This window comes from Halichoerus grypus, chromosome 2, assembly GCF_964656455.1.
Source record: "Halichoerus grypus chromosome 2, mHalGry1.hap1.1, whole genome shotgun sequence".
NCBI classification, from domain to species: domain Eukaryota; kingdom Metazoa; phylum Chordata; class Mammalia; order Carnivora; family Phocidae; genus Halichoerus; species Halichoerus grypus.
The window spans coordinates 64,818,212-64,834,236 of record NC_135713.1 but is presented as its reverse complement, the minus strand read 5'-3'; the positions used below and the strand labels follow the sequence as shown (position 1 = coordinate 64,834,236).

The 16,025-nt window shown below is 44.7% G+C and overlaps 1 protein-coding gene and 1 long non-coding RNA gene across 6 annotated transcripts in view; both read right to left on the bottom strand.

Annotated features, from left to right (window-relative positions):
• The window catches only part of MCC (MCC regulator of Wnt signaling pathway), a 389,997-nt gene that overhangs the window by 236,213 nt on the left and 137,759 nt on the right, over positions 1-16,025 (bottom strand). The gene's annotated exons all lie outside the window — the stretch shown is intronic.
• Positions 1,735-6,627, bottom strand: LOC144381102 (uncharacterized). The gene is made up of 2 exons (XR_013445647.1): positions 6,360-6,627; positions 1,735-1,986 (listed from the first exon to the last, which is right to left on the bottom strand). It is a non-coding gene; the product is annotated as an uncharacterized LOC144381102 (long non-coding RNA).

Genomic DNA, 16,025 nt, shown 5'->3' with positions numbered 1-16,025 from the left:
AGACAGAGTTTCACCTCTCCATAGAGAGCTGCCGGCTTCTCTGGCACACACAAGGTGCTGAACACTGTACACCCACCAGCCATATGGAGCAGGTGGGAGACTTCCAGGAAGTCACTGATGACTGCCACGTAGAGACTTACTTCAGTCATGCTATCAGACAACACCTACTTCCTAGGATGGCCGGGATGCTTGTTCCAATGTGTAGTGGCAATTACAGCTGAGCATAAATCAGATTCCAGGATTAGAAACTGGTCAGTTCCTTCCTCTGCCTTGCTAAGAATGGTAATTCTTAACAAACCAACTTCCTCCCAGGAAAGAGGGAAACCAATAGAGAAGCATCTGTCTTAAGCTGGGATCATTTCATTTTGACTACAGATACTTTGAGGGCTAATGAAAGGAAAGCCAGACTAGCACTCTGAAAACATTTCCAATCATTGAGTCAAAGTTTCTACTATAATCCTTTGATAGGCCTAATCCTGGGCTATCGGAATCACCAAGTATGAAGGTTTTCATCATCTAAGTTCCCACGATCAGCTCTTTCTATTTTCATACTTACTTCTGAATGAATGTTCTATCTTATGCTTGAGAAAATGTTTGCATTCAATGACATTTCTGGGCAGGAAACCAGACTCTGACACCTACTTGCACCCTGCCTATATTCCCAGGTTGACTTTCAACATATCAGAGAAGGGAGGGATGGGGTGCAGAGGAAAGCCAGGCCAACTTGCAGCTTGTGGCCATCCCTTCACTTCCTTGAAAGCAGCAAAGCCCTGGGACCTTCCTAGCAACGGAAGCCTCCAGACAGGTCATCCAGGGTAGGCCATAGGGGTTAACAAACTCCTTAAAAGAAAAACAACAATAAACCCCCAAAAACAAAACCTGAAGCTACAAAGCAGGCCCTCCTCCTTTCAGCTACAAAAATAGTTACTCTGGAGAAAAAAAAAAAAAAAAGTTACTCTGATTCCAAGAGCTAATTACCTGACATAGTTTGCCAAACCAGGAGGTTAAATGTTGCTCTAGATTAGCATTTTGGTCATACCCACTTTAAACAAAAATTAAATAAAGCCTCTAACTGTAGACTAGTACTTAGCAACGTAGTTCAACTTGAGGGATTTTCAAGTAATAATTTTGTTATTTATAGGGAGTCACCATTAAAACAGAGAAACACTAGCAATTCATAACAGTAATGCTCTTTGGCCAGAAAATAAATTTTAGCAGCCCCTGTAATTAAAAAGGACTCCACAGGACCCCAGGGATGAAGCTTCCTACTCATAGACTGGTTCACAGAAGACTTTGCGACCATAGGTTAGCATGAGATAGTGCAGAAACAGGTTAGTATCAACATACATATAAGAAGGAAGTAATACGTTATTAGACGTGCCCATGAAATATGCTCTTTAAAAACACCATTTTAAAATTGGCTTCATGTGGTGGTTTAAAAAAAAAAGGCAGGCGGGGTTCACTCCCTAACCCCCCATAACCTCCATTCCACACCCCCATGGAGCAGAATGTCAAGGCAGTTATGCTGGCCCCAGAGGGTAATCGTGGGGAACAGTGCAGCAGCCCAGGCTGGCTGCAGACCAGACCTGCTGCCCGGCCTTGTTGGCCTCTCTGCGCTCCGTCCATCTGACACCCAGGTGCCATCTGACACCCAGGCAGCGCTCCGTCACCATCTTAAAGGCATTCTTAAATCAGCAAAGGGCAGAAAACTAAGTAAGCAGGCTGAGACAGAACAACAGATGGTCCCAATTTATTACAGCCCGTGTGTGTGTGTGTGTGTGTGTGTGTGTGTGTGTGTGTGTGTGTGTGTGTTTAAACTGATCTTTTTAGTCCTGGGATTATTTTACAAAGACCATCCCAGGGCCCCAGGGCACCCTTATTTTTTCTTCTTTAACATCAGACACCAACTCTGCACAACATCCTGCTCCGTTTCTTCATTTACACACATTTTCTCCCTCAGTCTCTCTCCTTCTCCCTCCATCTGCCCTAAAGATAGAAGAAAACACAAAACTGTGTTGAGACATTACCTATAGGAACAAAGACTGAAAACCTAAGTATTTATTCAATAGTCAATAGTCCATCTTATATACCATAAAATACTTTAGTCATTAAAATTCAAGTTGTTTTAAAAGAAAATATAAAGAATTTAAATTTTTAAAATTTAAAGAAATGTTACTAAAAAGAACATACCAAAATGTTACTGGACCGTATAAGACTTTTTTGTTTACGCCTTTATTTTCCAAATTTGGTATGTACATGCATTACTTTTATGATCATACCCACATGCCCCTTACTCCTTACTCCTTACCCTGCCCTTTAAGGAATGATCAAAGGCAGAAATGCTCATAGGATGTGTGATGCGCTAAGCAGATTTTTCTTTTAAAAAATTAAAGAACCACAACTTAAAAAACACAACTTATTTCAATCAAATGCCAATTCTGAACCATCAGCATCAATGTGTATATTATACGTACATAAAATGCTAGAAGGCAGAGACTACAGCTCTTTGAGCTGCATTTGAAAACACCCAATACCTGGTGGCTTCATTCTACTCCTTATTTATGTGGTCTGTGAGGGAGTGGCTGGAACAGAGCACATCATCAGCTCCTCTGCACTGGGAGCAAATAGCCATGAAAGCCAAAGATTCCCAAATCCTGACCAATTTTTGAGCCTTATTATCCCACAGCCTACTGCACATTTCCACTTTGAGGACCAACAGGCATCTCCAATTCAGCATGCCCAAGTCCAGTCTCATCATTTGCTACAAATTAGATTTTCCATGAAATCTCCAAGATCACCTATCAGCATAATCCTCTCAGAATCCTGAATACCCCTCCTTCCCTGGAACCTATCAACCCACCCACCAAGCCCAGGTCCTACAGATGCCCATTCTAGAGGCCATGACCACATGGTCTGAGAAGGCTGTAGGCACTGTGCACACAGCAGGGACTTCTGGAATCAGACCCCAGCTTAAACTTGGCCTAGCCACCTACTAGATGCAGGACCTTGGGCAAGACCCTTCATCTGTCTGAGCTTCCATTCCCTCACTACCAAATGCCCCTAAAGCTAGGACCTTTATCCTATCACGGGGCTGTGGCAAGGCTTCAGTGAAGGTCATTCACTCTAAAAGGGAATGTGGAGGGCTAGGCTCTATGCAGATATCAGTGATCGTGGTCAACAGCAGTCGCTCCCGTAGGAGATCCCAAGTGCACAGGCCTGTGCAGTGTGTGAAGGGCTATAACGCAGAAACAGCTAATGCTATCGGGGCAGGGGGGACAGCACAGCATCTGGACCAGAGTGGGAATACCTGGGAAGACTTTGAAGAGAACACACACTTAAATGAAGTCCTGGGAGAGGAACACACAGAAGGTAGATACGCAAGGGTTGAGGATATGGATAGCGTAGGAACAGCAGATGTGAAGTCCTGAGGCCAAGAGACAGGCACCTTGCAGGTACTGAAAGTTGAGTCGGCTAGAGACTAGAATGTAAGGGTGAGACGTCACCAGGCGCTGAGGGGCTGGGCACCCTGAAATGAAGAGTTTTAAGCTGGGAAAGGACATAAAAAATGCATGCAAAGTGCTTCACACTTTTGAGGGCTAATCCTTAATACTGTATGTAACTGCCTTCATTTTTACCACTATATAGTCTGGTTTATGCTATCCACAAATTTACAACCAAACGTCTTTTTTCTTAAGCTGGCCTCTTCCTATTAATTATTAATATGTTAGAGTATTTTTTTTTTCAGTGCATAAAAAGGTGGTTTTATTAAAGCATAGAGAGAGGAAGGACCCCACGGGCAGAAAGAGTTGCTGTTAGAGTATTTTTAAACAATTTAGGGGCACCTAGCTGGCTCAGTCAGTACAGCATGCAACTCGTGGTCTTGGGAGTTTGAGCCCCATGTTGGGCAGAGAGATAGATAGATTAGATAGATAAATAGATAGATAGATAGATAGATAGATAGATAGATAGATAGCAACGGAAATTTTTTCCTCAATTTACTTGGTGAAATAAAGGTGAGAAAACGTCATCAGTCTTCACCTGGGCCCTTTGACAGAAGAACAATGAAAAGGTAAATTTCTTATCATAAACCTCAGAACTTTCTGCATAACTGATCATACTAACTTCCCATTTCCAACTGCTGTGCTGTGTATCTTTATAAGATACCGCCTCAGCCTCATCATTTCAAGGCATAATACACGTCCATCTTCCCATCCGACCCACATCAGCACCAGTGGTTCAGGGCACTCAGGGTCACCCAGAGGATCATCTGCTGATTGCTTTGATGAAGACTTCATTCTACCAGTGAGGAATACTGCAATGCCACATGTTCAATGAAATCCGCCCAGTAACCCAGACCTCACTGGAATGCCTTATTAGCTCCATATAGTAACCTATGAATACAGGTATTTTTAAAATTAGTGAAATGAATTGAAATCTTTATCCTTCCCACCAGATTAAGAATCATTCACCCAAGAAAAGCAATTAACATATTTCTGTCACTTGCAAATGAATACAGATGCTTAACTGCAGGGACTTCCCTACCTTTATAAGAAAGGATGTCTTTTTGCATGTGGGCACAATTATATATGGAATGATCCTCCACATCCTCATCCTTAAATACCACATACTCATTTCTAATTTGGAAAAAAACCTTGATAAGGTTAGAGGCATTAGGGTAACCATTCTTTTGAGTTCTACAATTTTACTTTAGGTTAATCTCAGTATCAATGGACAACAGTAATTTCTACTGGGATGCTTTTGAATGTAAGTTTTCTTGTACTGAAAGTGGCATATTTTATTTTTTTTACTATCTTTTTAAAATTTTATTATGTTATGTTAATCACCATACATTACATCATTAGTTTTTGATGTAGTGTTCCATGATTCATTGTTTGCGTATAACACCCAGTGCTCCATTCAATATGTGCACTTTTTTTTTTTTTTAAAGGTTTTATTTATTTGACAGAGAGAGAGACACAGCGAGAGAGGGAACACAAGCAGGGGCAGTGGGAGAGGGAGAAGCAGGCTTCCTGCTGAGCAGGGAGCCCGATGTGGGGCTCAATCCCAGGACCCCGGGATCATGACCTGAGCCGAAGGCAGACACTTAACGACTGAGCCACCCAGGCACCCCCGTGCCCTCTTCAATACCCATCACCAGGCTAACCCATCCCCCCACCCCCCTCCTCTCTAGAACCCTCAGTTTGTTTCTCAGAGCCCATAGTCTTTCATGGTTCGTCTCCCCCCTCCAATTTCCCCCCTGCATATTTTAGGAAGCACAGATTTAGACTTCGATACGCATAAAGGGAAAAATACTTGCAAGATGGAACAGACGTAATTGCTTCACTTGAAGTATTTCAACAAAACCTTAGTATTGTCATCCTCCACGTTTATCATTTCTAATACAATAACACAATCTAACTCCTGGAGCTACTCCTACCACCCCAGGCCTGGAACCTACCTCCAGTCAGCCTCCACTCTGATCTCTCATCCTAAGAGAGAACACCGAGCCAGGTTCTGATACTCTGAGACACAGACGGAAGCACATCTCTCCAGCCCCAGTCGTACTGGGTGGGCCCCTGAAGGCAAGCCCAGTGTTGGCCTTCAGGACAGGATGGAAGGGAGGTATAGCCAGGATCCATCTGCAGGGACAGGGAATCTGAGCGTGGATCGTGGGGCTTACACCACTAGCTCGTATATAAGTAGCTGCCCTTTGTGTATTTTTTCTACCGCTTAGTTTTTGGCTTGGTTTTTTTTTTTTTTAAACATTTTATTTATTTATTTGAGAGAGAGAGAGACTGAGAGAATGAGTGGGAGGAGGGGCAGAGGGAGAAGCAGACTCCCTTGCGGAGCAGGGAGCCCAACACGGGACTCGATCCCAGGACCCTGGGATCATGACCTGAGCTGAAGGCAGATGCTTAACCGACTAGCCACCCAGGTGCCCCCGCCTTTTTTTTTTTTAAAAACTGCTTTTCATGATTATTAACTGTCATGTATCTTGTCAGCCACACTGCAAGAATGTGCTCTGAGAAAAAAGCCTTTTTCTGGCCACAGGCCACCCTCCGCCAGGTAAGCTTCTGAGACAGAGGAATACGAAATACACCGTATGCTAGAGAGCTGGGGAAAGTCAGTGGAATGAGCCGTGCTGCCAGACTGCACCGGGTACTTAGCAAGCACTGACAGGAAGGTGAGAAAGGCCTCCTGAAGAAGGTGACATGTTGTAGGGTCGAAGATGAGCTGCTGTCCGTCCGCACGGAAGGAAGAGCATTGCAGGAAGAGGGACTCGAGTGCGATTTCGTTTGCAAGGGCAGGAGGAAGGAGCAGGACATTTCGTATTACACAAGACCTGTGCCCCTGCTTACCCAGTTGGATGTTCCCATCGTCAGACACTGACTTGGGAGGCAACAGCTTAGCCGGAGACGAGTTTCAGCCCCGGATTGGGTAACATCACCACCGGTGTCTACAGAGGTGGACGTTCAAGGCGTCCAAAACTCCACCACCACCAAGTGAGACTTAGAGCCTCAGGCTCACTTAGGTCTACGACTCCTGTCCATCTCCTTCCTCTTGCCCTCAGGTATACACTCTTCAGCAAAGGACCAAACCTAACAACTTCAAAACAGGAGAGAGATTATTCTACCATTTCCTCCTTTCGGACCAGTAGACAAAACCTCAATCAAGACACTTAAAAACAAACAGACAAAACCACCCGACAACCTTCTTTCAAATGAAGAAGCCAGCCACAAGCCTACCAGAGCGGCCCCCACTACCTGTGGGGCAGGCTCCGGCGCTCCCAAACCCACGGACCAAGGCTCCTCCCTCACCTCCCGCAGACGTGCTTCCTCCCATCCTCCATGGCTAACCCAAGCAAAGCTCTATCTCCCCGCAGCTAACAGATCAAAACTTGTAAGGGAATTCACAAAGCATGCATCACTGATAAAGCCTTATCTTCGTGAAATGCGTAGTTACACAATACATGAACACGGTCTGTTTCTCATCCTCGTTCTGGGCATGGGGTGGTGGCCTGACAGCCTCCCCTCTCCCACGTCCCACCATTACCCGGTGCGGTTCTCCTACGGGCAGTTCCCGGGCACACGAGGGACTGAAGACACGATAGCCCAGACAAAATTAAAACAAAATTAACAAAGATAATAAACCAAAAGAGTAACATTTAAAAAGCAATTAGTGTTGCCTGCCATTTGTGAGCTCATTAACATTCTGGCTCCATGAATCCAAAAAAAGAAATGAGCCACCTTGCTTTTCAAAGACTTGCCAATATTTGGGAAGAACAGTTTCCCTCATAGTGAGTTTTTGGCATTAAGGTCCAGAGAAGAAAACCATCAGGAGGCTGTACAAGTCTCAGGATTCCTGGATATTTTCTTCATGACTTATTTATCTACACTTAAGAATTTCTTTTACATTATTTCAGTGCTTACAACCACAGCTCCTAACATTCTGTTTATAAAGTGCTTCTGTTCTACTTGGCACCAGCACTGTGGTAGCAAAACAACGTAGTAGCTGGGTCACTGTTGCAGCAGCAAGAACTACCCAATAGCATCTACCAGACACTTCGATAAGCACTACACGGATTATTTCACTGGCCCTCACAACATTCGTCTAAGCTGGATGATACTCTTATAACATCACCATTTTATAACAGGGAATGTGTAGCCCAGAAAAGCAACTGTCCCCAGACCACCTAGCTAGGAAGTGGCAGGATTTCAGAGCGCACAACTTTACCACACTATAGTTTTACACACAGACAGCTGAGGTGATCAATCAAGTAACCTGACCCAGTAAGAAGTTAGTAGAGAAGGTGGCCAAAACACCAGAGCCTTTCCTCCTCATTCGACATATTCCTCCAACCCCTCTATGTCATCATTGTAGGCTGGGGACACTTTAATGTAAGAGAGTAAGAGAGAAGCCCCATCTTTCACACTTTGAGAATTAAAGGGTCTGAAGGCAGCTTTCTCAGCATCGGACACTTTCTTTGGCAGTAATCACTTGTGTGTCCAGACAGCATTTTCATAAGCAACTCAGAAGCCCCAAATGAGAAACCAGTCTTGGAAGTCACTTTCAGTCATAGCAGAAGGCATACTGCTTTCTGCCCCCCATGTACATCAAGGCATCCTAAAAAGAGGGGGTCCCATATTTGAGTTTAAATCTACCCTTCTAAGCTGGAAGTAAAAATTCCTCCTGTCTCAGGGTCCAACTCACCTATTTCCCCCCTACTCACTATTAACAGTCTCTTAATCATCAGTCCGGGCACAGCAGTCCTTGGACTAGGTCATTCCCACAGCACTAGCACTCCTATATGATGCTTACGCTCATCCAAACATTTAATCAAAAGGGCTCCCGATCAAGCATGAAAATAAATTAGATTTTGGTTTAACCAGGATTAGATTCACAGCACCAAGAAATAAAGTAACAGTTATCTAATCTAACAGGCCAGCCTCAGACTTCTTGGCTACTCTCCACAGGCCCCTCTTGCTAAAACCCTCTCCCCTAAAACTCCTCTTTCAATACCGTGAAATCCCAGCATGTCATGGAGCAAAGTAACTCTTCAAATGCCATGAACAGAAAACTCGTAGCTCTGGTACGGGCCTAACGTCGCTGGAGCGTGTCTAGCTTGTCCATAGGAAAAGCTGCGGGTCATCAGCCCGTGAAGTGCGAGCTGGCCCCACAATGCGCCCGAAAGTTACTTCTTCCTGGACACCGTGGAGGAAGGAGCCTCCTGGCCTGGGCAGAGCCTGTTTGTTTTCCACGGGGAAGCGCTTTATTCTCCTGCCTCGTTTTATGCTGTCATTCCATCTGGAAATACCAAGAAGCGCCTGCAAAGCCCCAGCCACAGAGAGAACGAGACCCGTACAAAGGAGAAAGGGGATAGGGAATGGAGATCCCAACTAGAGGAAGAACTCCTACAGCACAACAACAACAAAATCCCAAACAGCTCAATTAAAAAATGGGCAAGGGCTCCAACAGGCATGTCTCCAAAGACAGCGATGGCCGATAAGCACAGGAGAAGACCCTCAACATTTAGGAATCGTTAAGAAAATGCAAACAGAACCCAGGATGAGATACCACCTCACACCCACGAGGATGGCTAGGATGTAAAAAGCAAAGCAACATCGAAAAGACCAAGTGTTGGCAAGGATGAGGAGGAACTAGAACTTTGCGCCCTGCTGGTGGGGTGATGTAAAGTCTAACAGCCACTATGGAAACCATGAAGGCAAGTCCTCAAAAATTTAAACACAAAATTACCATATGGTCTAGCAATTCCACTTCTGGGTGTATACCTAAAAAACGTGAAAACAGGGGCTCAGATGATTGCACACACATGTTCGTAGCAGCATTATCCACAGCCAAAAGGTAGAAGCCACCCAAGGGTGCACTGATGAATAAATGGACAGACAAAATACGATATATATACGCACAGTGGAAAAATCAGTCTCACAAAGGAAGAAAACTCGGACACATGCTGCACTTCCCCTCTACCCCTAGCCAGCCTTATTCAGACCTCAGTTTCCTCATCAGTTATGCAAATGGTTTGGATAAGAGAAGCCTCATATCAAAGAATGGCTTAACGGTACCACCCAATGGAAGCATCTCCTTTGTCCAATTCCAAGCTCACCAGACAATTTTCTGGTTATAACCTGACTACCAAATAACTTTTCAGTAGGAAAACAAGTGTTAGCATTCCAGACTCCTTAGAGCTACGTTTGTTATAAATCCATAAACGAAGTTTCATAACAATAAAGTCAATGATTCTAAATAGTTGAAGGAAATTGGTCCAAGTGACCAGGAAATTGGTCTAAGAGCCCAGTTTTCCTAATTCAGAACCCACCTATATTCTACATCATCAGCATCCCTCAACACTGAACCATCCATCAAAGGAAGGCAGTTTTCAAATCATTCATGGCCAACGTCTGTGGCACTCAGTTCTTTAAACGATTCTTTTTTTTAATATTTTATTATTTTAGAGAGAACGCATGTGTCCGCGCACTCACGCATGAGTAGGGAGAGAGGGAGAGGGAGAGAGAGAATCCAAAGCAGGCTCCATGCCCAGCTTGGAGCCCGACTCAGGGCTCAATCTCATAACCCTGAGATCATGACCTGAGCCAAAATCAAGAGTTGGAGGCTTGACTGAGCCACCCAGGTGCCCCAAAATTTAATTACTTTATTTAAAATTTATTATATAGGGGTGCCTGGTGACTCAGTCGGTTAATTAAGCGTCTGCCTTGGGCTCAGGTTGTGATCTCAGGGTCCTGGATGGAGCCCCACACCAGGCTCCCTGCTCAGCAGGGAGTCTGCTTTTCCCTCTCCCTCTGCCCACCCCCACTCATGCTCATGCTCTCTCTTGCTTTCTCTGTATCTCAAATAAAATCTTTTTAAAAAATTATATGTGTGTATATATACATGTGTGTATATATACATATATATATAATGTATATGTATATATGTGTACATATATCTATGTAAAAAATCAGTTCAGGAATATCAAAACACTCCAGAGAAATCCAGATTCTTTTCCACAGCCTAGGAGATATAGGTAATTTAGCCAGAACTATTTGTCTCGACATCATTTCCTTCCACTCTCCCCTGGCTTGTTTCACTCCCACATTACCTCCTTGCTTAAACACACCATGCGTATCTGACCTCCACCTTTGCTCTTCCCTCTGCCTGAAATGATCATCTCCCATCTTTGCATGGTTCTATCCCTCATTTCATTCTGGTCTCAATCCAAAGTTTCCCATAGACAGGTCTTCCCTCATCACTCTAAGAGCATCCTCCCTCCTTCATTCCCTGTGTATTTTCTCTTTTCAGCACGTATCACCACTTGGACATACATCTGTCATGTGTATGGCCTGCCTCCCTTTAGAATGGAGGATCCATCAGAACAAGGATTATCAGTTTTGTTTCTGTATCCCCACGCCTAAGAACAGCACCTAGCATGTGGAAGGCACACAGTATTTGTTGAACGAACAAACAAATGGGGAATAGAGAGTAAGTTATGGTAATAATGACCAAATTACATTCCCTCAAATGTGTCCCTCAACCAAAATAATGGAAGTGGTCAATCCAACACATCACACTATAATGTGCAGTTCAGTCCAAACAAGGAACTACTGGTGATACGGATGGGTTTTCCTCTGTCCCTGCCTGCAAAGAGCTCTTGGTCTCCCATGGAGGCTGTGGATGATTATAATAAGTGTTCTGAACACAGGTGAGGGAAGGAACAACCAACGTGGGAGGCCGGGAGGGGCCCAGACAAAGCACGAAGTCGTTGCAAGCGTGCCACGTATTCTGTGGACAAGTCCACACAGCCCATAGGAAACAGGGACAAGCAATTACTCCCACTCTCACCAAGCAACCAACCAGAGGACTCCCCTGCTTTTCTAATTGCCAGGCAATCTCCTTCCATGTTGGCATTCGTCCCTTGACAACTGCTTCAATATTTTTTTACAAATCCAGCTGGAATCATTAACTGACATGCATGCACACACACTGAGGTTTCATGATACTTCCTGTTCTCAGGTAATCAAACGCTACAGCCTTTGGCTTTAGATGAATTTCCATCTCTGGCCCCGTATGTCCCATCATGACAAGGGATCTGCCTCAAAATATCCCACCTGTCAAACCGTCAAGTAGCTTTTGGCACCCAATTTTCCCAGCCCACCAGGTTTTTATTGCTTATTTACGAAGTTAACAAACCCTAACCTAGAGCTTCTTATATGGCATGTAGAATCAACAGCTGCTAATTCAGGATTTTTGTTTTTCTTAGACTTGATTTGGTTTAACGTCTTTGCTGAGCTTAAGAAATACCTTAAAAGATTTGCATTTATAAAGCGCTTTACAACTTCAGTCACTCCTTATGGTCATGCAAACCTCTCAAAAGGTGTCATCTTTCCCCTATGGACTAATTTTGGCTATTTCTGTTCAGCAAGAAAAAGAGGACACTTGCTAGAAAGAGAATAGCTCTATGGTCCCAGTAAATATTTACTCTATAAATTGAACTTCTGTTTATCTGTGTGATCCAGGTTATTCTCTCCTCGTTTCTTTCAAGAGTGAAAGATACCAATGTTAGGAATTCGGGAGTAGTGGGGGGGCAGGAGGGATGAGAAAATAATTGCATATAATTTATCTCTGCCCTGACATCCCCTCGCTGATGTAAAAATGCACACCCTAACTATTATCAGCTTTCAAAGTCTTTTTTTTTTTTTTTTTTGGCTTGTCCGATTCTGCAATCCTGCCAATACAAACCTCTTTCCCAGAACCGAGAGATTACTTAAAATGCAATCTTGGTTTTCTGAAATTTGATTCCTTGGATCAAAACCTAAATCTGAAGCCTTTGTTCATCAACATCTTAATTTTGCCACAAATGCAGTTTCTATATTCCAGTTCCCGTCTCATTTTGGAGGACGCGTTGCCCGTGGCTTACGTTGGGCACATCAGCTTCCGGCACCCTTGAGTTCACTTCCTGAGTCCTGCCATCACATTGCCTCTCCTAGATGGGTGCCCCCACTCCCTCAAAGCTCTGGCACCTCAAATCTGGTAGCCACAGTCCTGTAAGCACTTCCTTAATATGAAGAAGTCTCAGAATTCGTTTTACAACTTTCCCGTTAGACAAAGCCTGGCCCCAGAATCAAGGTTCTTTCTTGGCTTTCACGTCTGCAGCCACCTCAGCCCCGACCACCTGGCTGGTCTGTGACTAACCTCTTCCTCTCGTAATGTAGTTCTTTTTCTTGGTACTTTGGCTACCACCTGGCTCCAGCCACACTTGAGCTCCTTCCCCCTGGCCAGCTGGGTGGGATTCATGGCCTCACTGCCACATTCCGCTCGGGCTTCCTCGGGCCCTGACCACCAGCAGCTGCCTTGCCATGCAGCCCCGGCCGCCAACTGCACTGGGTTCCCTGGCTTTCTTCACCAACCTCGGCCCTCTGCAGCCCCGCAGGGATTTAGGCCACTGCGGTGGGAGCCTAGAGCCCCACCTGCAGGGCTGGGAGAACGCTGATTCTTGTGATGAAGGAAGTCTTCTCATCGGACACCTCAAACGTGGTAGCGCTAATCCCTCAGGTGCCTCTGAGCACACGGGCAGTGGGACCCATCTCCCCACCAGTGACCAAGGGCGGAAGGCAGGGCTCTCCTGGATGAGGGTCACCCTATTCCTTATTGACAGATCTGCTTTTAGGGCTCTGGAAAACCCATGCCTAGAATTCCTCAGCCACTTGAAGGTGATGGCGGGTACCAGAGCTCTTTAATCATATCCATTTCATTTTTATCAAAAATGTTTATCTGGGTATTGCATAGATTCCAATCCAAATCAAGTTCAACAGGCCTCTTATATAGAATACTCCCTCCTAGGAACATGTGACCAAAAGCTGAGAACAGGGAGAGAAACTGACGAAAGGAAGCCAGGTACAGATGGTGGGCCTGGGAGAAAGACTACATGGGCTCAAATCCTGACTCCACCACTAATAGTCTGTAGAACCTCAGTCAGTTTTCACCTCATTACGCCTCAATCTCCACACCTGTATTATGGGCATAACAAGATGTCTCTCGTAGGGTTTTTGATAATGACGCAGGTCGATACCCGGGAAAACCACCGAATTAACAGCTAAGACACAAAACAACAAAACTATTACCAGGCACCGAGAATTAAGAGACCAGGGTTTCAGACAAGGCTCTGTCGTTTTGTGGCCTCTGGAGTAGATTAAAAATGGTTGTAAAGTCTTTGTTCTATCCCCCTTGGAGAGGTGGGATCTATTTCTTCACCACCTTCAATCTGGGCTAAGCATAGAGTGGTTTCTGACCCACAGAGGCATCCACGTGACTCTGGGCCCGTTTCAATCCTACATTTAAAAGAACTGCCAGCTGGCCCCTCTCCCCCTCTTGGAACCCAGCTGCCATGTTGCGAGGAGACCCAAGCAGGCACAGAGACAGGCCCAGGCAGAAGAGAAGAGAGGTGATCTCCCAGTCCACGGGCCAGGACCGCTTTGCCAGCCACGTGATGAAGCCATCAGAAGTGGATCTTCTCGCTCCAGTCATAGACACAAGTCTTCCCCCCTGAGCTCTGCCCCAAATTGCAAAATCATGCACAACTAAGATTTCTTCAAGCCTCTAAATTTGGAGGCAGCTTGTCACACAGCCACAGACGGTCCCAACCAAAAAAAAAAAAAAAAAAAGGCTTCAGACGAAGCACTTAAAGCAGTTCCTCAAATCCTGTGTGTCAAAAGGGAAAGGGAGAGAAGAGGCAAGGTGTTAATTCTCCAAACATTTGTAGAACACCTATGATGTGCCAGAATCTGTGACAGGTCTTCACACTGCCCCTCTGGTGCTGATGGTCTACGGCTGAGACAGACTTCAAACAACTCATCAGAATGAAGTTGATTCTACAAAAACAAAGGAGTATAAAGAAGCATGAAGGGGTGTGGGAATACTAGGTGAGCTCACAGGCCCTTCCAACTCTGCTATTTTGTCACTTGATGATGAGCCCTGCATATATCTGTGAGATGGCCACACAGGACCATCCATGCAGAGAACCTTCTACACAAATCTGCTTGGAGTGTCAGTGAAGATGTGGGGTTTCCAGAGCTACCCAACAAGCTACTGGTGCTATAGCCTATGTTCCGAAACGGAATCACCTCACGAAAGCAGCTTTCAATAAAGAGATAAGGAAAGAGTAAGGGAAGTAGGATTTCCAGGGGCAACTAAGGTTTCAGAGTAAATAGCAACAGGAGAATGTTACCTGTTCATTGTTTAATGTTTAAAAGGCAAAAAATCTAAGTTGATTGCTTCAGAGAAATTATCCTTAAGAATATTTTTTTTTTATCCCCAGAGGTTTTAATGATCACCAGGAAAGAAGTCTTAAAAGAGAAATTTTTATTTTGATGCATACATAGGTAGCTGTCCACCAGACAAGCAGATCCAGTCAGTGGACAGCTCTTCTGTAAAGATTAGTGAATTCAAGTCATACCTTGATAATGCTGTGCCTTAAGAGATCTTTCTCCCCAAATCTGAATGATTCTAAGAACTAAGAGATGTGATTGTGATAGTGAAGCAAGGTTAAAACTACATACTGGTCCCACAAGTTTTAGCAAGACAAAGAGAATGAAGCGCTAACCAAAAGCCACCGGCAATGAGGAAGAGGAATATAGAGCCTTCCCTCGACAAGGTTTGGGAGAATTTAATGTAGTGCTGCTGAAAGTACTCGTTTTTTGTTTTTTGTTTTTATTAAAAGATTTTATTAGAGAGCAAGTGAGAGAGAGCACGAGCTAGGGTAGGGGTGCGGGGGAGAGGGAGAAGGAGACTCTCCACGGAGCAGGGAGCCCGATGTAGGGCTCGATCCCAGGACCCTGGGATCGTGACCTGAGCAGAAGGCAGACGCTTAATGGACTAAGCCACCCAGGCACCCTGTACTTGATTTTCTGAAGACTTTTGATTTGGCTGGTGTTGGAGTCCTTCCTTAACCTCACATTAGAAAAAGAAAAACATCCTTTGATTCTCTGATAGGGACAGCTAATAGCCAAGAAAAGAGACTAGCCAATTCATGTTTCTCAGATTTTCCTTTTGCATTACCATGGTTAATGCTAAGGATTAGTTTGCTCTCGTTAAAGTGTTCAGACTTGATATAATCCATTTGTGGTCATGGATCAACAAAAAGGTTTTGAATGCCCATAGGTAGAGGCAATTTTACCATCTCCTAGAATCATCTCACAGGATCTTAAATAGCTATTGTTCCAACTAAAGACACAGAAGGGACACATTCACGAATTTCCTGTTTTTCTATCTTAAAGTTCTCACACATGCAAAACACCTCACGCCCAAGGCCCAGCTCCAGCTCTAGATCTCCTAATCATGCATCCCTCACGCCCAAATCTCTCTCTCTCTCTCTCTCTCTCTCTCTCTCTCCCATGCAAGCATTCCCGGAGATTTGTAAGCAGAGGTCAGCACCTCAGCAGCTGACCAAGGCTGGCTGCCCTCAGCAGTTGGACCAGCAGATTACAACCAGAAACGGATTCAAATCACTCCCC